Here is a 19,684-nt window from a genome sequence, read left to right as displayed (position 1 = left end):
CCAGCGGAGGTGGTTCAAGCACCTACATTGAACACCTTCAAGAGTAAATTGGATGCTTATCTTGCTGGGATCCTAGGACCCCAGCTGACTTCCTGCCCTTTGGGTGGGGGGCTGGACTCGATGATCTCCCAAGGTCCCTTCCAGCCCTGATGTCTATGAAATCTATGAAAAGGGCCTCCTTAAAGTACTGCCAGCTCTCCTGGACTTCTTTTCAGGAGATTTGTCTCCCAAGTGATCCTGCCCCCCAGTTCCATGAGTTTGCTTAAGTCTGCTTTTCTTAAGTCCAATGTCCTTATTTTGGTGTTCACCTTCCCTAGTTCCCTTAGGATCTTGAGCTCCTATCATTTTGCAGTCACTGTCCCCCAGGTTACCTTCCACCTTCACATTCTCAACCAGTTCCTCCCTGTTTGTACACAGCAAGATGAGAAAAGCTTCCCTCAAGTTGTCTTTTCTACTATCTGTATATAAAAAAACCCGTATCCCCAACACACTCCAAAAATATGCCGGACTGCTTATGCATTGCTATGTTTCTCCCCTGGCAGATGTCCTGATAATTAGTTTCCCCCGTGAGAATCAGGTCCTGCAATTTGGGGGTGTAATTTCATTCAATTTAAAAAGTATTTATGATGACTAATGTTATGGTAGTAAACTTACTGGCTCATCACTACAGGCATCCATTTAGGTTGCAGATACATAGGATAGCATAATAGAGTATGTTTCACAAAGGAAATTGCTACACTGTGGTGAAATGCCATTTCCTATTGTACAGACAAAGCATAGGGAACAGAATTTCAGGTGTAAGGTCTTTTACCAGAATTTTAATTGGACATACATGAAATGAAAACATGAGGCCTTATAGATGGGTATGCACTTCATGGCAGAATATTTTGCACAGCACAAAAAACAGGTCATTCAATAGCTTCAGGGGGAAGGCTGAGAAACAACAGAGGAACCTACTTTGTAGCTGCTGTTGAAGCCTGAGTGTTACAGTACCTTCACTTTAAGGAATACCTATACTTCCTTCTACTACTGTAGGAGCAACACCAAGAAGCACCTCCCGCTTGCTTGCACCCACGGTGTGCATGCCCATAGCTGGTTTAGTACAGTTTAGAGTATGTACCCACAGTTCTTTATGCATACTCAGGTTCACAGTAAACTGGCTATGCTGAGGCTCCTGGACCCAGTCTCATCTTCAAAAGATCCTTCCATACTAGGGATCACTTCAGGATTCCATTTAGGCTGTACAGGCTTCATGCCTTTCCCTTCTGACCAGCTTTCTCATTCACATGAAGATGGAGAGGGTGAGGACTGGATTTAGCACAAGAATTCCCTGCTCTCCTCCTCCCACCCTTTTGCTCCATCCAGGCCCTGTCTACATGTGTGGTGGACCGCACAGTTGTTACTGTACAGTCATTTAGTAACTTCATAAATATTAACTGGCTTAAGCAAGTACTAAATGACTGTGCAATAAATGGTGTTACTGCACCATACCATTGCCACACGTTTTTTTTCCTGATGCTACTGTGCAATAGCAACAAGCTACTGTGCAGTAGCCCATTACTACTGTGCAGTAGTGTCACATCACAGTTAGTGCCCGGCAACGCTACTGCATGATAACAGCGAACTACAGCACAGTAGCTCATTTCTACTGCATCGTAGCATCTCCTATAGATGTGCCCCCAGTTCAGTATTGTGTTACAAGCTCAGAAACAGATTTTGAAGTTTTCAGTCTCCATATTAGGCTATTTTTTTGGTAGAAAGATATTTTAAAGAACAGTGATCCAAGGAAAGGCAGTCACACATCTCATATGGTTCATCTAGTTGTAAATTATCTGTTGATGTTAGGGACTTGGAGGAAATCATCACACCTTCTGTATTTTGCATCAGCCAAGGAGATAACACATTTAGCTATGCAGGTGGCCAGGAACTTGAATCTTGGATAAAAATGATTGACAGAAGGCTATTTGTGACAAATTTGAATATTAATGATTATATTAATAGAGTATGAGTTCAGAAGGGACCACTGTATTCATCTAGTCTGACCTCCTGTATAACAGGATGTAGGAATTCCCTGAATTATTTAAACTAGAATTCACTATTTGAAAAGTATCCAATCTTGTTTTAAAATTTTCTAGTGAGAAGAGAACCCATCAAAATTCCTGGCAAGTTATTTCTAATGACTAACTTAAAAATTGCACCTTATTTCTAGTATAACTTGTCTGCCTTCATCTTGTAGATGTTGGATATTTTTATTTGTCTTCTAAACTGAAGAGCCCTTCATTATCAAACTTCTGACTCCTAGGCAAATATTTACAGATTGCAATCAAGTCTCCACATAGCCATCATTTTGAAGCTAAATGGATTGAGCTTCTGGACTCTATCTCACTATAAGACATATTTTCCAATTCTTTAAAAATTCCTGTGGCTCTCCTCTGAACTCTATAATTTATCCATGCTGAAAGTGTATCCTGCTGTAACTATACATGTACTTTACATTTGGCTGTATTAAAATGCACAATGGTTGCTTGCACCCAGTTAATCAAGCAATCCAGACTACTCTATCAGTCATCTTCATTCTTTACCACTCTCCTAAACTGTTCTCCATCTGCAAACTTTGTCAGTAATTATTCTCTTTATTCCAGGTGATTGATAAAGAGGTGAAAAAATGTAGAGCCAAGAAGTGAAATCTCCATGACCCCAGTAGACACATCCACTCAATAATGATTACTCAGCTGCTCTTTGAGATCTGTCAGTTGGTCAGTCTTTAATCCATTTAACGAGTGTCATATTGATTTGATAAAATGCTATTTTCTTCATCCCAACATTATGCAGTACTAAGCCAAATACCTTAGAGAAGTCTAAGGGTATGTCTGTATCTCATTTGTGGCAATCCTGAAAATGCTGCTAAGAAACGAACCTTGCCTAGTTGGCACACGCTGCATTGCTAGAAAAAATATTGCGTGATCACTTCTCAGGGTGCCCAGGGACACACTTACTTTTTGACAGCTTTTGCCTAGTTTTAATTCTGTGCTCTGTCATGGCAGAGATGGCTATATCACTAAGATACCTACATATTTTCACAGAAAAATACAAATAAACAGACCCACCCATTTGAAACCTATAATATACATTTCTGATTAAAGGAAAACCTTAGTGAAACAGGCATTTGCTGTACATTATTTATACAATTTTTTTCAAATAAGTTTTAGAGATACCTGTAACTCTTTTGGTAGTACTTTTTACTGGATGTAAGGGTGATGTTCCTTGGTCTCTGTCACCATTTTACTGACACCTCCCAGCTGCAATCCAGTCTACAGAAGTAGATGTAGACAAAGGAAATATAACTCGTCACTGGAATCACTGAGAAAAAAATGCAGTTTTTCGAACTTGTACAGTTGATCCTGTTTAAACAAATAAATACAATTATATAGAGTTAAAAAATGAAATCTTTCTTAAAATTTTCTTCACTCCTTATTACCATTACCTGATTTAAGAGAAAAACATACCATGACGAGCATATAAGTTATGATAAACACAAAATGTATAGAGGGAAGAAGGAAAGGACAGAAAAAGGGAACAGGAAAACCCAAAGAAATGTGACCCAATCTCCCCATACCGGAAACTGAAACAGAATTATATTGAGAAAATGCCATGAAAACAGTGTAGAAATGTTTCCTGCATCAGATTGTAATAAGCAAGGAGCAATAATGAAAAGTTGCCATCCAGGAAAAGCTCTGTTTTATTTATAATAAGCCAATTAAACAATGTTTTTTTAAAGTTACAAACATTGCTTGAAAAGAATTATGAATTGAACCGTAAAAAAGCCTTCTGCATTTTCCATGTGTATGCACTTCCTAGGCTGGGCTCATCCTTTTCACTTTGAGATTAATTGATTTACAACCTGAATCTTAAAAAAGGGGAAAAAAAAAAGAAGCCTTTTGTTTTTTCTACCTATTCACTTCCTAGCCAAGTAACTGTCCTCCTCAGTTGCTGGGGCTCATTGACTTATGTATTCCATTTGTGCAGAATCTTTTTATAAAAAGTTCCATTTAAATGTCCTGCAATTGCATTACTTCCTCTTCTGAGTTGAGTACAAATCAGTGATCTGAATGTTGGACGGCTTTGTCCCTAGAACTGATCCCTGGAGGGATCATCCTGTGCGAGAGGACTCTTAACTGCTTTGGAGGTTTGCTAACAGCTTCTAAGCCATTCCTACAGCCTCGCAGGCAGTGCAGGGGTCATGGTCGTATGCTGTGGTTATAGTCTCCTGCTAGAACGTCCCTTTGACACCCTAGCATTCAGTACGACTTAGAACCTGCCCATATGATCCTCTAAAATTACATCAGAGAAAAAAAAGGAAATGATACCAGGCTGGCGATTGGTGGAGGGGGACAAATTACTAGAAACAGCATAATAAAAATCTATAATAAGATTCTTGTGCGTGTCATCTCAACCCTGAAATTTTCAAGATGCCTTCCTTGGGCAGCTTGTTTTCAGTCAAAGCTCTAAAGTTTGACCTGTTGCTAGTCCTTCCCAGGGGGGCCCTACACTAACTTCTTGCCTGTTTACCAAGTGACCCATGGAGTTCATTTCCACTCTGAGCAAGTTTCCACCCTAACTACCCAAATGGCTTTTCTTCTTACTTACGAAAACCTCTAAAACGGTCATGCTGTGAGTTTCCTTAGCAACTGGTATTCAGTCAGCGTGATATTTTCTGGCACATGCACACTGCATTTTGGAATGTAGAATCTGAACAATCCTTTTTCCTTCTGTGATTCCTAGAACACCCGGCCTTTTGTCCCATGACTTTTATGTCCCAGAATCCTTTGTGTTATGTATCCCAGAATCCCTTTTTGCTGATTCAGCTGAAAAACAAACAACCCTACAAAAATGCTGTACTATATAATTTATTTTGTTTTGTCTTATGGCAGAGGAGATGTTTTTGTTGACATCAGTGGGGCTTCTTTACAGGAGTGAAGTTCTTTACAGGACTATTCATATGAACAATGTTTTGAAAATCAGGTCATGCAATGCATATATTTTTGATAGTGTCATATTGCTCTACTTCCTAAAAGTGTAATTTATATCATTATGGAAAATTCATAAATCACACATTCCCCAGCACAGAAATGATTTAGGGGTAGGATTGAGAGGACAGTTTGACAAGGCAACTAGAGAAGCCAGCAAGCTGCATATGGTCCTCTGGTTGGGAGAGCTCTAGCAGGAAATGAAAATATCAACCAGTAATCCATGACTGGATGATGTAGTAGTTCTGAAACCTGGTACTGCAGTGTAATGTAGATTTACCAATGACAGCTTTGAACTGTTTGGGATACTGGTGGTAATCTAGGTATAGCAGCAAAAACACTTGGTGTGAAGTATTAAAACCTTTGCTTGACTGCTACTGGTATGTGAGCTACATAGATTCCAGTTTCCTTGGATGTGTCTGCGTTCATAGGCGGAAGAAGATAATATGATCTAGGGGGCTGAGTGTGTACGCACTTGCAGATGCATATGCATCCTCCCCCTCAGCTGGTGGGCCTATCGTGAGAAAGGGGCGAGAGGCCAGATTGAGGCCCCCCCTGGTGAGGGAAGGAGGGAGGCAGGAGCTAGGGAAAATAGGGCCCTGGGGCCAGGGCGGGTCATGGGACGCTTGGAGCCCAGGTGCTCATCCAGGGGCACAGGGTGGCTCCCACTGCTGCATGCACCCCTGGGGCAGGCACAGGAGGCACATGCCCCCCAATCTGTGCATGGGGCGGAGGCAGCTGCCACTGTGAGCTGGGCTCTGTACCTCGCTGCCAATGCCCTGGGAGTGGTGTGATCCCACATGCCTTCTGCATGCTGGCTGTGCCACCTGCCCGCAGTGGGAGGCACATGGCATTGCACAGCTGCAGGACACTGGCAGTGGGTTGCAGAGCCCAGCCCACAGCAACAGCTGCCTCAGCCCCACAGACAGATCTGGGTGGTATGTGCCCCCTGTGCCTGCCCTGGGGGTGCACAAAGTAGTGGGAGCCCCTGCACACCTGGATGAGATGCCTGGGCTTTGAGCATCCCATGACCCTCCCACCCCCCCTGGAAGCCTCGATCTGTCACCCCATGCCACTTCCCTCCCCCGTGCCCCTTCCCATCCACACATTTATCTGCTGGGCGCCACTCCACACACAGCCAGGCTGGGCTGAGTTCTCAGCTCTGTCTGCGTGCGCCCATCCACCTGCCCTGCTGCAGCCACTTGGAGCCTGCACCCAGGCTGCCTTCATTTGTGGGGGCTAAGCTCTGTTAGCCCTGGGCTTCTGTTGCCTATGTCTGCATTGTACCGTGGTCACAGTGAGTGCAGTGTTCTTAGAGAACAGGCCCCCATTTCTAAGTCCCCATCCAAATATACCAGTAATAAGGGACCACTGAGAGGGCAGACTGATGTGAAAAACTGAAGACCAGACCTGGTTAAGCTCCACGCCAGCCCAAAAAGCTCTAGTCACTGATCTGTGGAACATTGGCTTAGACTGTTTGATGTGCCACAGGTTGCTTGCAAAACAGAGTACCTGTGAGAAGACTGGTGTTTTTTTTTCCTGAGGCAACACTTCTGGACAGATTATTAGAAAGCATGGATGGATTGCGCAGAACATCAGCAGTAGTAGTGGTATTGCCATAGTCCCTAGGACTCTTAATCATGAATTAGGACACCATGGTACTAGATGCAGACACAGAATAAAAACACAACCCTTGCCCCAAAGAGTCTTACAGAACAGTTGGTCTGTACTTTTCAAATTCACTGGCTTTCATTTACCACACAGTGCTTTTGCTCTACTATATCCAGTGTACCTCACAAAACTATTACGGTTGTCCCCTTCAAATTTTCTTGGATGTCCTACTTCCACATCTACTTCCCACTGTGGCCATGGGAAGAATAGTCTCTGCCCCCATCACCTCTATCTATCTCTTGTAGATAAAGAGCTTTGTTAAAAAGAGACCACCTCAGGGATGAAGTTCTTGGCTTTAGACTTGTAGGCATAGGCAGCCTCTTTATGTGGAACATGGCAGAGTGGGCAGGGATGACAGGGCAGACAGCGAAAGCAGAGGAAAAGGATCAGAGTGGCACTGAGAGGGCACAGGCTTAATTTGTGGCACTTCTGCCAAAAAAGTTGGCCCCACTGCCTTAGATGTAAGTCATTACTGTGGTAGATTCAGTTTACTGCTTTATCTCCCAAAATCAACCCAAGCTCATCAGGGGCAATAATTAATGTGATGCACAAGTGTTAAGAAATGTTCACATGATTTTGTGTGAATGTATTGCACCCTGAAGCAGTCTTTACCTGTTTAAAAAATTTTTTTAGGCGGAATGTAGAATACAGGATTTGAAAGCAAGCATGCAAGGCTTTCAACATTTGGATGCCCCTTAACTTGACATCCTGTTGCTTCATGGTATGTTAACAAACATGATGCAACAAAATCCATGATGCAGCAACAATCAGATACAGAACTATGGCATTAAATGGTTTTCTGCATTATCTAGTTATAATAATGTTATTAGTGGTTAACTACTTGAGATGTGTTTAGGTATGATATGTTAATAATCCTTGCTTATGCTTCAGTTGATTTCAAGGTGGTTTATAGAGAGGACTTCTGTTGTTGTCACCATTTTAGAGATGAAAAAATAGAAGCAAAGACTAGGATTCATTGTTCCAAAATCATACAGCCATCTAACTGTACAATAGGAGCTACTCCACAGGCCACCCAAGTCCCAGTTCAGCACTTCATCGGTACATCAGCCATATTGTCCTATTTTATTCAGATTTGGCTGATTCAGAGGGACAGTGATTTGATTCAGTAATTTGAATCACTGTCCCTATTTGATTTGGCCATTTCAGATCTGAAGATTTGGTGCCGATTCAGAGATTTGGCCACAGACTAAATAAGCAACAGTCCTTAACCATGTTGGACATAGCTGCCTCCAGCTAAAAAGTCTGTTGTGGTGAGCAGAGCAGAGAAGGAAGATGTGTGGGGGCTCAGTGCCTCCACAGTGAAGGAGGGAATGAGGCTGGGACAAGTTGCCCAGACAGGGCAGCGGGTGCAGGGCTCAGAGAAGGGGGTTTCCACCACTGCGTGCTACCAGTCCAGGAAGGCATGGGAGTGGGCACATGCCCCTGGATCTGCGTGGGGTGGGCTATGCTGGGCTGTGCTCTGGACAGGCAGTGGAAGGCACTGGGAGTGGGAGCTCTGCCCTGCCACTGCTTGTCTAGCCAGTGCAGGGGTTGCGGGGCATGAGATATGGGCATGGCAGTGCTGGGAGCTCTGCCCTGCTGCTACTTGTCCAGCCGAGGTGGAAGGGTGTGGGATGTGACTGTCCAGCACTGGGAGCGGGGGTTATGCCCTGTTGCTGCATGTCAAGCCAGGGTGGGGGGCAGGGGGCGCAGGATGCGGGTGTGGTAGTACTGGGAGCAGGAGCTATGCCCTGCTGCCACTTGTCCAGCCTGGGCGGAGGAGTGCGGGATGTGGGTGTGGCAGCGCTGTGAGTGGGGGCTCTGCCCTGCTGCCACTTGTCCAGCTGAAGCAGGGGAGTGTGGGACATGGGTGTGGCAATGCTGGGAATGGGGGCTATGCCCTGCTGCAGCTTGCCCAGCCAGGATGGCGAAGCACTGGACAGTGCCACTGTGCTGCCTCAGACAAGTGGCGTGCAGCAGCAGAAGCCTCTCCAGCCTCCCAGTACCTCCCAGATAAGCCATGGCTTTTCCCCAGCTGGGCAGTGGCAGGGCATGGGGTGGGCGCATGCACCCACATTGGGGCAGGCCTGGCAGCAGGGGCTATGAGGAATTTTAGGGTGGGTGCAGCCCCCCCCATAGCCCCCACTCCACTGTGCTCAGTGAGGGAGGCAGAGCCACGGCTGCTCTCAGGCTGCAGCTGGTGCTAGCTGCCTGGAGTGCAGCCCAGCTTACCCCGCACAGATCCACAGGTACACGTCCATTCCCATGCCCTTCCGGACCAGCAGTGTGCAGAGGTATGCAGTGGCAGGAGTCCCCCTCCCTGAGTCCTGCGCCCCCCCGGCCCCAGCTGGGCAGCTTGTCCCAGGCCCAACCCCAATCCCCCCTTGCTGTGGGGACATTGATCTGCCTCCCCACACCCCTTCCCTCTCCCCTCTGCCTACCACAACAGACTTACCAGCTGGAGGCAGCTGTGTCCAGCATAGTCGAGGACTGCTGCCTGTTTAGTCTATGGGCAAATCTCCGAATCAGTGCTGAATCTCTCCGAATCGATTCAGAGGCTTCTGACTCAATTCAGACCTTTTAATGGGTCTCCCAATTCGATTTGGATTCAGAGATTCAGCTGCCAAATTGGACTGAGTCTCCTCCAAATTGAATTGGCTACTGAAGTTTTGCTCAGCTCTAATTTTTACAAAAATGATATAGCAATCATGACACTGTAAACTCTGTTCATTAGGCCACAGAATTAATGTACTACCCTGCTTAATGATAGCAGTATTTGTCTCTACCTGTCTACAGATTTAGTTTATAACTAAACTATCCTTTTAACTGTAAGGGCAATAAAGCTTATTTGTTTTTAATGAATGCATAAATTCTACAGAAGATGGTGAGGCCACAGGAGAAACAGACAATAGTACCACAGAATAGCTTGACCTCACTCCTGGCTAGCTCAAATAGTTCAAAATGCATTGCTCTGTTTAACAGTAGTGCATGTTCAGAATTTTGCCTTACAATATTTTAATGCAGATACTGCAGGATCCAAATTCAAAAAGTTCCAGTAGGCCTGGATTTTGTGACTATTTTGGATTTTCAGTGAGAAAAATCAAAACAACAAATGTCATCTAGCATTGAACTACTCTGAGTTCTAACACAGTTTGCTGAAATGAAATAAAATACTTTAAGTCACTTAGACACTGAACTGCATCTGCCCACAGTGCTAGACTGCCACAAGATAATTGTCATTCAAGTGCCTCATGTCCCTATCTTGCCCAATTCACCACCATCCCTGGATAGATTACAACATTTAGGGCACCACCAATATCAGTTGGAAAAATTTGAGAACTTTCTGCTGAAAATTTTAATACTTTACATTTTTGTCCTGATGGGTAGAACAAATGTTGAAATATCAAAATTTCCCATGAAAAAGGAATCCTGATGGAAGACTTGAGTATATACAACTAAAATTCAATCATCCTCCCTAAACTGACAGCCATGAAAAGCATTAATCTCAGCATATTTCATAGAACAGTTTAAGGCATGGTAGATTTACATTTCCACTAGCAACGTAATCATCAGAAGACAGAATGTGATAATTTTAGCACATCACATGCTAGCTGTATCAAGATTGCAGTGCTAAAAACATACAGGGGTTTTTTAAGTTTTCACTAACAAGTGAGTGCCATAAAGATATACAGAATAAAATATGAGTGAAAGGGTTGCCTGATTGCTATTTACTGTTCTTTGTGTTTCTGGGTCACATTCATAGCTGGTGTAAATTGGCATTATTTCAATGATTGCCATAGACCGTATTATTTTCCTTTTGATTTCCTTTTGGCTTGACTTCTCAAGACATGTCTACTTGGGGAGGGAAGGGATTAACGAGGACAACCAAACAACCAGATGAACTCCTCAGCTAGTATAAATTGGTGTTGCCTTTAATAGAGCAGTGTCAGTTTAAACCAGGGGTGGGCAAAATGTGGCCTGGGGGCTGGATGCAGCCTGCCAGACCATTCTGTCTGGCCTGTGAGGCCCCTAAAAAGTTAGAAGATTAATATTAATTTGCCCTGGGCTGCCTGTCATGCTGCCCTTGATGGTTTGCTAAAACTCAGTAAGCACCCTTCTGCCCAAAATAATTGCCTGCCCCTGGAACCCATGGAAAAATCTGACCTAAGATTAAGAAGACCTCAATCTTCATGTGAAATCTCCACCCGCAGCAGTTTCTTCAGCATGAGAGACTCTCTCAGCACTCTTTGTTTTCTTTGCACAAAGATAAAGTACAAGAGCAGCGAGAGAATTCCTATAACATCTTCTTTTTGTTATAAAGAACCCAATTCTCTTAGTTTACTCTGATCATGATCTTACTCTGATAGTACTCTCTCTGCAAGTAGTGGGTCTGTTTCCAGAGTTAGTTAGTACTCAGTGGTTGAATCTACATGAGACTTTACTGAGGAGTTACCTATTAGACTCTGCAGTAAAAGTCTCAGTATCTACACACGTGGCCTTATTAGGCCCCAGGGAACTAATAAACTCTGTAGCCTGTAAATGCAAGTACTAACCTACTGCAGAGTTTTTTCATGTGCAGCAATGCATGTGCAGACACTGACTTAGCTGGCTTAGGCATGAAGGTGCTTTGGTGCGGGGGCTCCCTGCTGGCTATGCCTGCACCAGAGCATCCTCATGCTCCAGCCATCCCTTCAGCAGCGTGTTAAGCCTGGTCAGAGCAGTCCTGGTCTGGCAGGGTGACCCATGGGCTCAATGTGCTGTGGTCCTGGCAGCACCCAGGAACAATAAACTCTGGCACAATATGCACCGAAGTTTATGCCGCATTACTATGCACTTATAGACATGGCCCTAAGAGTGGCAAAATCTATCCATTATTATCTGGTCAGTAGTGACCTGGGTTAATTGCAGTTTATCACTATTTACTACAGCAGCATTAACAGGAATCGCTAAGAGATAGCATGTCATTACTGATAAATAACTTGTGAACACTAATGCTAAATGTTTCTTAACGCATATATTTCAATTACTATGTTAAGTGAAAAATGTAAGGATTTTTAGTTATTACATACGGAGGGAAAAATACTGGTAAACAAAAACAACCACCAATTTTGTACTTGTTGTTGGGGCCTTGTTACATGTTGCACTTTGAGATGCTTAAATGTTGATTGATGTTAGTGTGAGCTTGAGTTTGGAGTAAGACCTTAAGGCTCAAAATGTTCTCTGCCTCCCCCCCCACCACCCCCTGCACAGCTCTGACTTGCCACTACACAGCTGGCAAGTAGGGGCTGATTAGGAGCTAGAGCTGTGAGTAGCCACTACGGGGCTGCTGAGCCCAGACAGGCTTCTTTCCCTGCTTTTTGTGTAGATATATGACAGCTGGGTTTGGGGAGGTGGAGGGAAGGGGAAGAGAACATGAAACAGGGAGGCAGAGAGTCAATGGGATGGGGGTGGGTATGAAATTGGAGGTGGAAAGGAAATGGGGGTGGGGAAAGGGTGGGAAAATGAAGGAAGTTAGCCACTGAAAGGTCAAATAAAACGAAGTTTAAAAAAAACAATTTAAAAAGAAAGAGGAAGTGAATTAAAGGTAGTGTGTTTTAATGAATTGGGATTGGAGTGTGGAGGATGCTGGTTGTGATTCCTGGGGTGGCTGGGAGGTGGGAGCAGTGAAGGAAGGTGCTTTTGGGGGAGCTACTCTCACATAGCAAAATGGAGACCTGATCCAGCCTTCTTTCTTGTTCCACCCCACCCCACTCTTGTACTCATCTGTGCCTTGTGACCTGGCTAGCTGGAATGTGCTTTGCAGGCTGTTTTCATGGGGTTGCCTCCCTGGGGAGTGAAAAGGTCCCAGCCCCAGCAGCAGGAAGGGTAGTTGGCTTGTGCCAGAAACACCCCCTTCAGCAGTAGAGTTCAGGGGTAGAAAGTTTGACCACATAGAACAGGAGGGTAGGTGAGGGGCACTGCATCCTGGGATGCTGGAGGACTGCAATTTAGGCAGCTCATCTGTGGGGCGTAGCCACACATTAATGGGACATGAGCTGGGTAACACGGACCAGAGATAAACCTGCCCTGGAGTGGCATAACTTTAAGGCACCCAACGTGTGTGTAAAACTGGTTTTGAGTGTTAATATGTGGACAATCCTGGGGTGAAGAGCTCAGGAGCTGCCTAAAATGAATGTGTTACTAACAAGGCCCAAGGTCTCTTAAAAGCATAGCTACCTTGAATGTCAAACAGTGGTGATATGCTGATATCAAATATTATACAAGTGCTACACTTTATGTGTAACAGACTTGAAAAGAATACCTTTTAAAAAAACATATAGCAGAAAGTACACCTGACTTGTCCTCACTTTACACATCTCATCATGACATAGGTTCTATGCTAGCTCATCTGAAAAGTAAAAAGAGTTTCCTCTTCCCACTTCAACAAGCCACCAAAAACACATGGTATGGCTATCTCTTTTCTGAGGAGGCACAAGGCAGAAGTGCCTGAGGCTATTTCCTGTCAAAAGCAATAGATAGAGCTGTGTGGAGAACGCATACAGCAGCACTACACCTGAGGAAAAGAAGGGTTTGGTAATGTCTCTCTCACAAACACTAGCATTGCACACAATTTTTTTGTTAAGGAATGAGATGGCAATTAACTTGCATTAAGTTTCACCTGATTGGTTCCCTAAACACAAACTTTCAAAAGGGAACTATTACCAAAACTCCCACAAATCCCTTGTGCCTGCTCCTTACAATTGAGCTATTGAATTTTTTTAAAATTCATAGTTCTGTAATAACAGCAGCTCTGATGCTAACATCCACCCTAACCTTTCCTGTATCTATTGACATTCCCAGCTGACATTCTGCTTTGGCCGCATTCATTTATAAGGGAGGGCATCTGGGGCAGCCAGAACCGTTTATGAAGAATGCCAGCACAAACTCCAATCTAAACTGATATTTCTAGAAGAGCCTTTTTTTTTAACAACTGCTCATTTCCGGCAGTATATCACCAACCTAATATTATCGCTTCCTGCAGGCTTTTTGCTAGTTCATGTCTGTCACATACCAGCAGATTTTCAGCAGACATACTTTTCATCAAGAATCAGGTATAGCTATTCATTTGTTATCAGAATTCATTCTCAACATGATAAAACCACTGAAGGAAGAGTTGATTGACAGGAAGGGACATTACTTCAGCCTTCTGGATGACATTGACTGTAGCGAATTAGAAACACTTCTCCGTTACCTGTCCTTTCAAGAAGAAAAAGCGCTTTGTGCTTCCAAAAGGATTGGCTTCTTCCCAGCATTTGTTTCAGCTACATACTGATGCAGGTCATGTATGTGAAGTTTATTTTATCTTGTGATTTTACCTACCAAACTAGAGAACAAAACAAAGTCACATGCTACTGTCTCTCAGCACTTTCATTGCAACCAATATTTTTTTATTCTCTTTTCTTTTTTTTCCCCATTTATTTCCTGTCTGGAAGGAATGTGTGCAGAGGGATTTTATTTTTAGTAAAAAATCTTTTCTACCTGCTATAAAAATAATGAATATCTAATATCAGGCAAAATATGAAAAGTGTATTCCCCTGAGGCTCCCACACCTGTATGCAGTACACCCAAGTACAGGTACATAAGTACCACTGTAGCAGACTCAGAAATGCCACTGACAGACATGATAAAGAAGGTGTTTTCCTACTTCAACATAAATACAGTTGAATACATTACGTTAGCACTACAGTAGGAAAAGCATTTGGGATAAACAGGGAGTTGGATTAAAAGGTTTTCTTTCAGGAGAAGTAAAAATCTTAGACACAAATTATAGCACAGGAATAGCTCCATGTTGGTTTTTTTAAAAACATGCTGATAAGCAAGAGGCTTTCCTAATTAGAGAAGCTAAAGAATGCATAATTAAACAAGGCATGGCATGCATGTGATTATCCCTTACAGATAAATTGTTTAGCCTGAAATGGGGCACATTCTAATAAAATCTGAGATTTCTATTTCAAGCTAATCTAAAGTATTTTTGCATGTTAGATTATGATCCTTAACGTGAGCATTTTCAAAAGTGTGAGGCTAATTGTGCTAACAATAATCTCATTACTGGACTTTTTAAAAAGTCTTTTGTGTATTTTAGCTGCTGCAGGAATGTTTTAGGAGGCAGCCAGAAATGCAGCTGGTAGGAGCAGCAGCTGCACTGGGGAAGGGGGAGTGTGTGGGGAAAAATGGAGTCCCCCAGAATCCCTTGGACCCAGATCTACATATATGAAAAGGTCTCATGCTCTGGGGACACTAAAACCTTGGTTTTCTCTTCTTGCCCCCAAACCCCTTCTTCCTCCCCACAGAGGGGCCACCCAGAGACTCCATCCAGTAGAAGCAATCAAACCAGGAAACTTTGCATATTGGGCTAACTCATGTTCTCAGAGGTTAATACAGTAGTCCATTTGGTTCAGGGTGTTAGGGTAATGTGGCTATAGTACATAAGACACATGAGACAGCATGGGTATCTTTCCACAGTACTGCATTGTGCCATGCAGACATACCTTTCCTTACTTATGCTTCTTGTGGCTGTTGAAAGCCAGCAGAGAGACTGCAATGCTCTCTTGTAGGAGGACACGCTGTACAGCTTTTTGAAAGAAGTGATTATTAGACCTTTGTGAGAAACCACTTCTTCACACTGTCAGTCTCTAGATTGTTTCATAATTATCCTTCTTTCTCAAAACTTCCTCCAAAAAAGACACTTACAATTCTGCCACTCTCTTATACCCCCAACAAAATGTTCTGAAGTATTGAACTCGATGCCAACAACAGTTTTATTCTTCCTCTTTCCTAAAACCAAGTTTGGTTCCAGCAAGATATTTACTAATCAATCTTTTCTTTTGTTCTCTGGCATTACAGAATTCAAATGAAGCAAAGGGAACATGGGAAGATGAATAACTTATCTCACTTTTAGATTTGAATTTGCCACCATGGTGCAGTCTCCTGTAGTTGAAGATGCACATCCACAATTGGTCACTTTTGTCTGTAGCCTAGGTGTTTGCTAGATTTTCTGTGCCATTCTCTCACAGAGAAACATGTAGGAGTGATGTTCTGTCTCATTTGTTTGAGAGAAGACTCCATCCCCTTCTGATCAATGATAACCTGGGCTGATGTATTCACACTTTTCTTGGGTGAACCACAGCACTGAAGTACACCCCTGCATAAAGTCTTTAGTACATGGGACTTCCAACAGGTACTGAAGACCATATTACTTCAGCAACACAGGCTGCTGTAAACATATCAAGCCAGCCCTTTGTGGCATGGCAGTGACAGAAATGCCAGCATTTCTGCATGTGGCATGGTGGCGGTGAAATTGCTGGCACTTCTGCTACTGGGGTGTCCACCAGTGACATCCTGGCAGCAGAGCCAATTTCAGGGGGGGCACGAGTGCTCTCTGTGCCTAACAGCTGGAGCGCTCACTCTTGGGGGGGAGCCCCAGCACTCTCAGCGGGGGCACATGTCCCTCTGTGCCTCCCCTATGCATTGCTTATGCATGAAGTCTTTAGTACTGTAACCTTTTGTGCCTCTGTCCCTGAGTGTCGCGTGTCTGGGTTTCTCTCGAACTTTGCCATCACGTTCTGGGCTGCATGGCAAGCTACTAGGAGTGGCCTTGGGTCAGCTCCCCAGGGGTCTCACCTGCCACATCTTTGATGGTGATGGTTTTCTAGCGGTAGGATGATGTCTGGTCCTGTCTCCCCAGTACTTCCCCTCGGTTGTCCTCGTGGCTATTGCTTCTTGGGGCTCCACCTCCCCTACACCCCGCCTAATGCCAACTGTAAAGTTGTCCATCAGGGCCAGTGTTCTGGCTCTCACTGATGCTTGGTTACTTAGGGGCTGCACCTGTGGGCTACAGGTGGTACTTGCACCGAGTGTCCGCTGCTGCCTTCCAGTGTCTTCCAGTTCACGCAGTGCCTAACTCCACCCGGGACTCAGGACCCCTTGTCACGTCATTCCCTCCCCGGGTTTGGTACCTGTTGTCTGGTGTCCATGCCCAGGTTCCGGCTCTGTTGTCTCCGCTGGTGTCCCAGTCGCTGCTGTTGCTGGCTTCCATCCACGCTGGCTTCGTAAGTGACTCCTTGGGTCCTTGCTGGCCCAACTTGCCTTCCATGCTTCCCCCTCTGGGATGCCACCACATTTCCTCCTCTGTGCTCTCTGGACTCTCTGGGCTGGTTGGGGACATTACTTCCAGTCCCCCCAGCTTCCTTCCTGCTGGGCCTTTTATCCTGGTGCCGGGTGGCCACCTGGCCAATCGCCCTGGCACACTTTTACAAAGTATGCCCAAACAGACATGGGAGCCATTCCCAGCTCCTCCCGGGTCTGCTGGGGGTTTTCCTTTTGATCTTCATTTCACTTTCACTGTTGCCAGCTGCCAGTGCAGTGTCCTGCCGCCTTTTTCCCACCTTTGGTAGGTTTCCTCCACATGTACATTCGAATTCCATCAGGTACAGAAGACCATATCACTTCAGCAACACAGGCTATTAGCATATGAACTCAGTCCTTTTCTATTATTGTTAATTTCCTATAGGATTTCAGGGTCTTCAACATGCTTTGTGGACTGGACTCTGGCTATTGGTAGCGCAGAATCCTGGGATGAAGACAGGGGTCAGAGGCATAGTGAGCTAATTGAGTGCCTGGGGTGGGAGGAGAAGAGGGCAGCATAGAGATATGCTAACCATTGTAGGGTGTGCAGAGGAATGTGGGTGAAGGCAAGGGAAAAATTACCTTCCCAGGCTCCTGCTCCTGCTGTAGGAGCACTAGCTCCATCATGGCAGGAGCAACCCTATGGCTGAGTTCCCTGGAAGCTGATACTGAGTCCCTGTTGCTTCCTCCCCCACAACCCCAAAATACACTGTTAGGTGTGGGGCTGCTCTGTCCTATGGCCAGACAGAGCAGTGCGGGGTTGCCCCTCCTGTGGGTGTGATCCTGGCACCCCTTCATAGACAGCATCTGGGGTTGGTGCCTTGCTCACCCCACCCTAGTTACACTATGACAGTGGTAGACAACCTTGCTGGTCCAGGGCTGTAATTAAGAGTCCTAGGAACTAAGGACCCTTATACACCTCACTACATTCTGCTCCTTGACTTTGCCTTCTCTCCTTTAAAAACACAAGAACACATATATTTTTTTTTAAAACCCCAGAAACTAAATCCCCAGCAAAACAAGTAGAGAAGACAAACTTATATCTATATAGGCATGCTTAATACATTACTGAAAGGCATTCACATACTATGGTGATGAGAACCAAATTTCAGGTGTTTTATCTATTTATTTGTTTTTCTTACTTTATTATCTGGAAGAGTGGGCACAGCACTGGGAGTCTGGAGAGCCTGAGCTCTAGCCCTGGCTCTGCCATTATTTATTATGTTGCCTTTGGAACAAGGGGCTATGACAAATCTTCCAGATGTGCAAGTACTCCTAATGTTACCGAGAGATCTCTCAGGTGCCTGGCTCTTGTGTCTGGTTTACATGCTTGCCAGATTAAACTGACAACCAAATCTGTGGTCAGAAAGGAAATGCTGCCTTGACTGGCAAAGATCGTTGGTTTGTTTGGTTTACTCCCCCTTGCTCTGTAGTCTCAGGCATAGTCCACACGCTAGAATCATCTGGGCATATTTGCTGTCAAAATATTTATTGGTGTCATGGCTTTCTGTCTCTCTTCCTGTGGTTTAAGTTTTTTTTTTTCCTTTTTGGGTGCTCTGAAGCCTCTTGTGTTTATTGCATGATTGTTTGCATTTACAGAAGATACCAGTGATGTGTGTGGTCCAGTCCAGAGCTAGTCCAGAGTGTGCATGAGGATGGCTTTAGGTGTCTTGTCATGGAACTCCTTTGCACCACATAGACATATCCTAGATACCTCTGACCACTTATTCTGTGTCTAAACAGATCTTTCTTCCTAAGACATTTTGCCACATGTGAGAGGCCTTAGCCTCTATGTTCTTGAACTTCACCCGGAAATCACAAGCAGCTGGTGCAGAATATCAAGTACTGACAGAATAAGATTGTGGCAAGACAGTGAGAGGCTGCTACTTTATATTCCAGTTGTCTTTGTCAAATAAGTTTAAAATATAGCCCAAGTACAATGCATCACAATAGTTTAGGTCTGAAGTAACATTAGTACTGAATATCACAGCAGAAATAAAGCTGTAGCCTTCTTACTGAACAAATAGTGACATGTCACCTGGGCTCCTGCTAATATAAGATCATCCAGTCATGTTTAAGAATCCAGGCAGATTCCTAGATTGCAGGTATTTGAGTGGGTGACAGCAGACACCTGCTGTTGGTTACAAAGAATTTTCATGTATTTTTCTTCTCATAGCTTTCTCCTGCCCACCAGTCATTCCTTTATCTTGCATGGGTTATTCATCTCGCTTTCATCCATGTGTGTCTGTCTTGTAGAGCTTGGGAAGAGGCACTCACTTAGCTTCACTGTAAAGAACAGAAAGCTCAGGGCTCTCAACATACTGAAACACTGCACTGTCTTCTTCCCTCATCCTCTGAATGTGACCTCTTTTTACACCCTTGACAAAAGGGACAAGACAAGCCCCGCTTGGGGAGTATATTCAGGCCAACTCAATAAATGTATCACAAGACAATCTGAGATCTCCCCGAGAGATAAAACAAGGAAATCATTCAAAGGCATTATGGTCTGGTCTTGCTGAGGTGCACGCAGCTGGAGCACTTCAAAAGTACTTTAGTGACTTAAGTCTCATTAACTGGCAATACAACTTGGATTCCTAAGTCACTTGAAAGTGTTACTAATTGTGATATCTTTATCAAAGGTATCTGATGGCACTAGTGACATCAGCACAGGCTCTTGCTCTTTGGCCATTGTTACAAGATCAGTAGTGAACACCAATAATTATCGTGTTTCTGTTTTCCTTTTTTTTCATAAATGCTTATTGAATGTTAAAAGTGTTGTTAAGATATAAATGCAATAGAAAAAACAGGTCTGAGTTCCTTTA

The 19,684-nt window shown here is 44.2% G+C and overlaps 1 protein-coding gene across 3 annotated transcripts in view; it reads right to left on the bottom strand.

The window, feature by feature from the left end:
• Window positions 1-19,684, bottom strand: part of LOC109312640 (probable G-protein coupled receptor 141) — a 33,085-nt gene that overhangs the window by 11,894 nt on the left and 1,507 nt on the right. The window contains exons 1-2 of one of the 3 annotated variants that reach the window (XM_019538772.1): window positions 3,507-3,550; window positions 3,216-3,401 (exon numbers count right to left, since the gene is read on the bottom strand). The gene's annotated coding sequence lies outside the window, so the exon portion shown is untranslated. Of the gene's footprint in view, window positions 1-3,215; window positions 3,402-3,484; window positions 3,551-19,684 lie in introns of those variants that run through there. The other 2 variants (XM_019538763.1, XM_019538754.1) reach the window with 2 other exon arrangements.

The sequence above is a fragment of the Crocodylus porosus genome, unplaced genomic scaffold (genome assembly GCF_001723895.1).
Source record: "Crocodylus porosus isolate Cpor-Errol unplaced genomic scaffold, CroPor_comp1, whole genome shotgun sequence".
NCBI lineage: Eukaryota > Metazoa > Chordata > Crocodylia > Crocodylidae > Crocodylus > Crocodylus porosus.
Note: the sequence above shows the minus strand (reverse complement) of the source record. Positions and strands in the feature narration are given on the sequence as shown.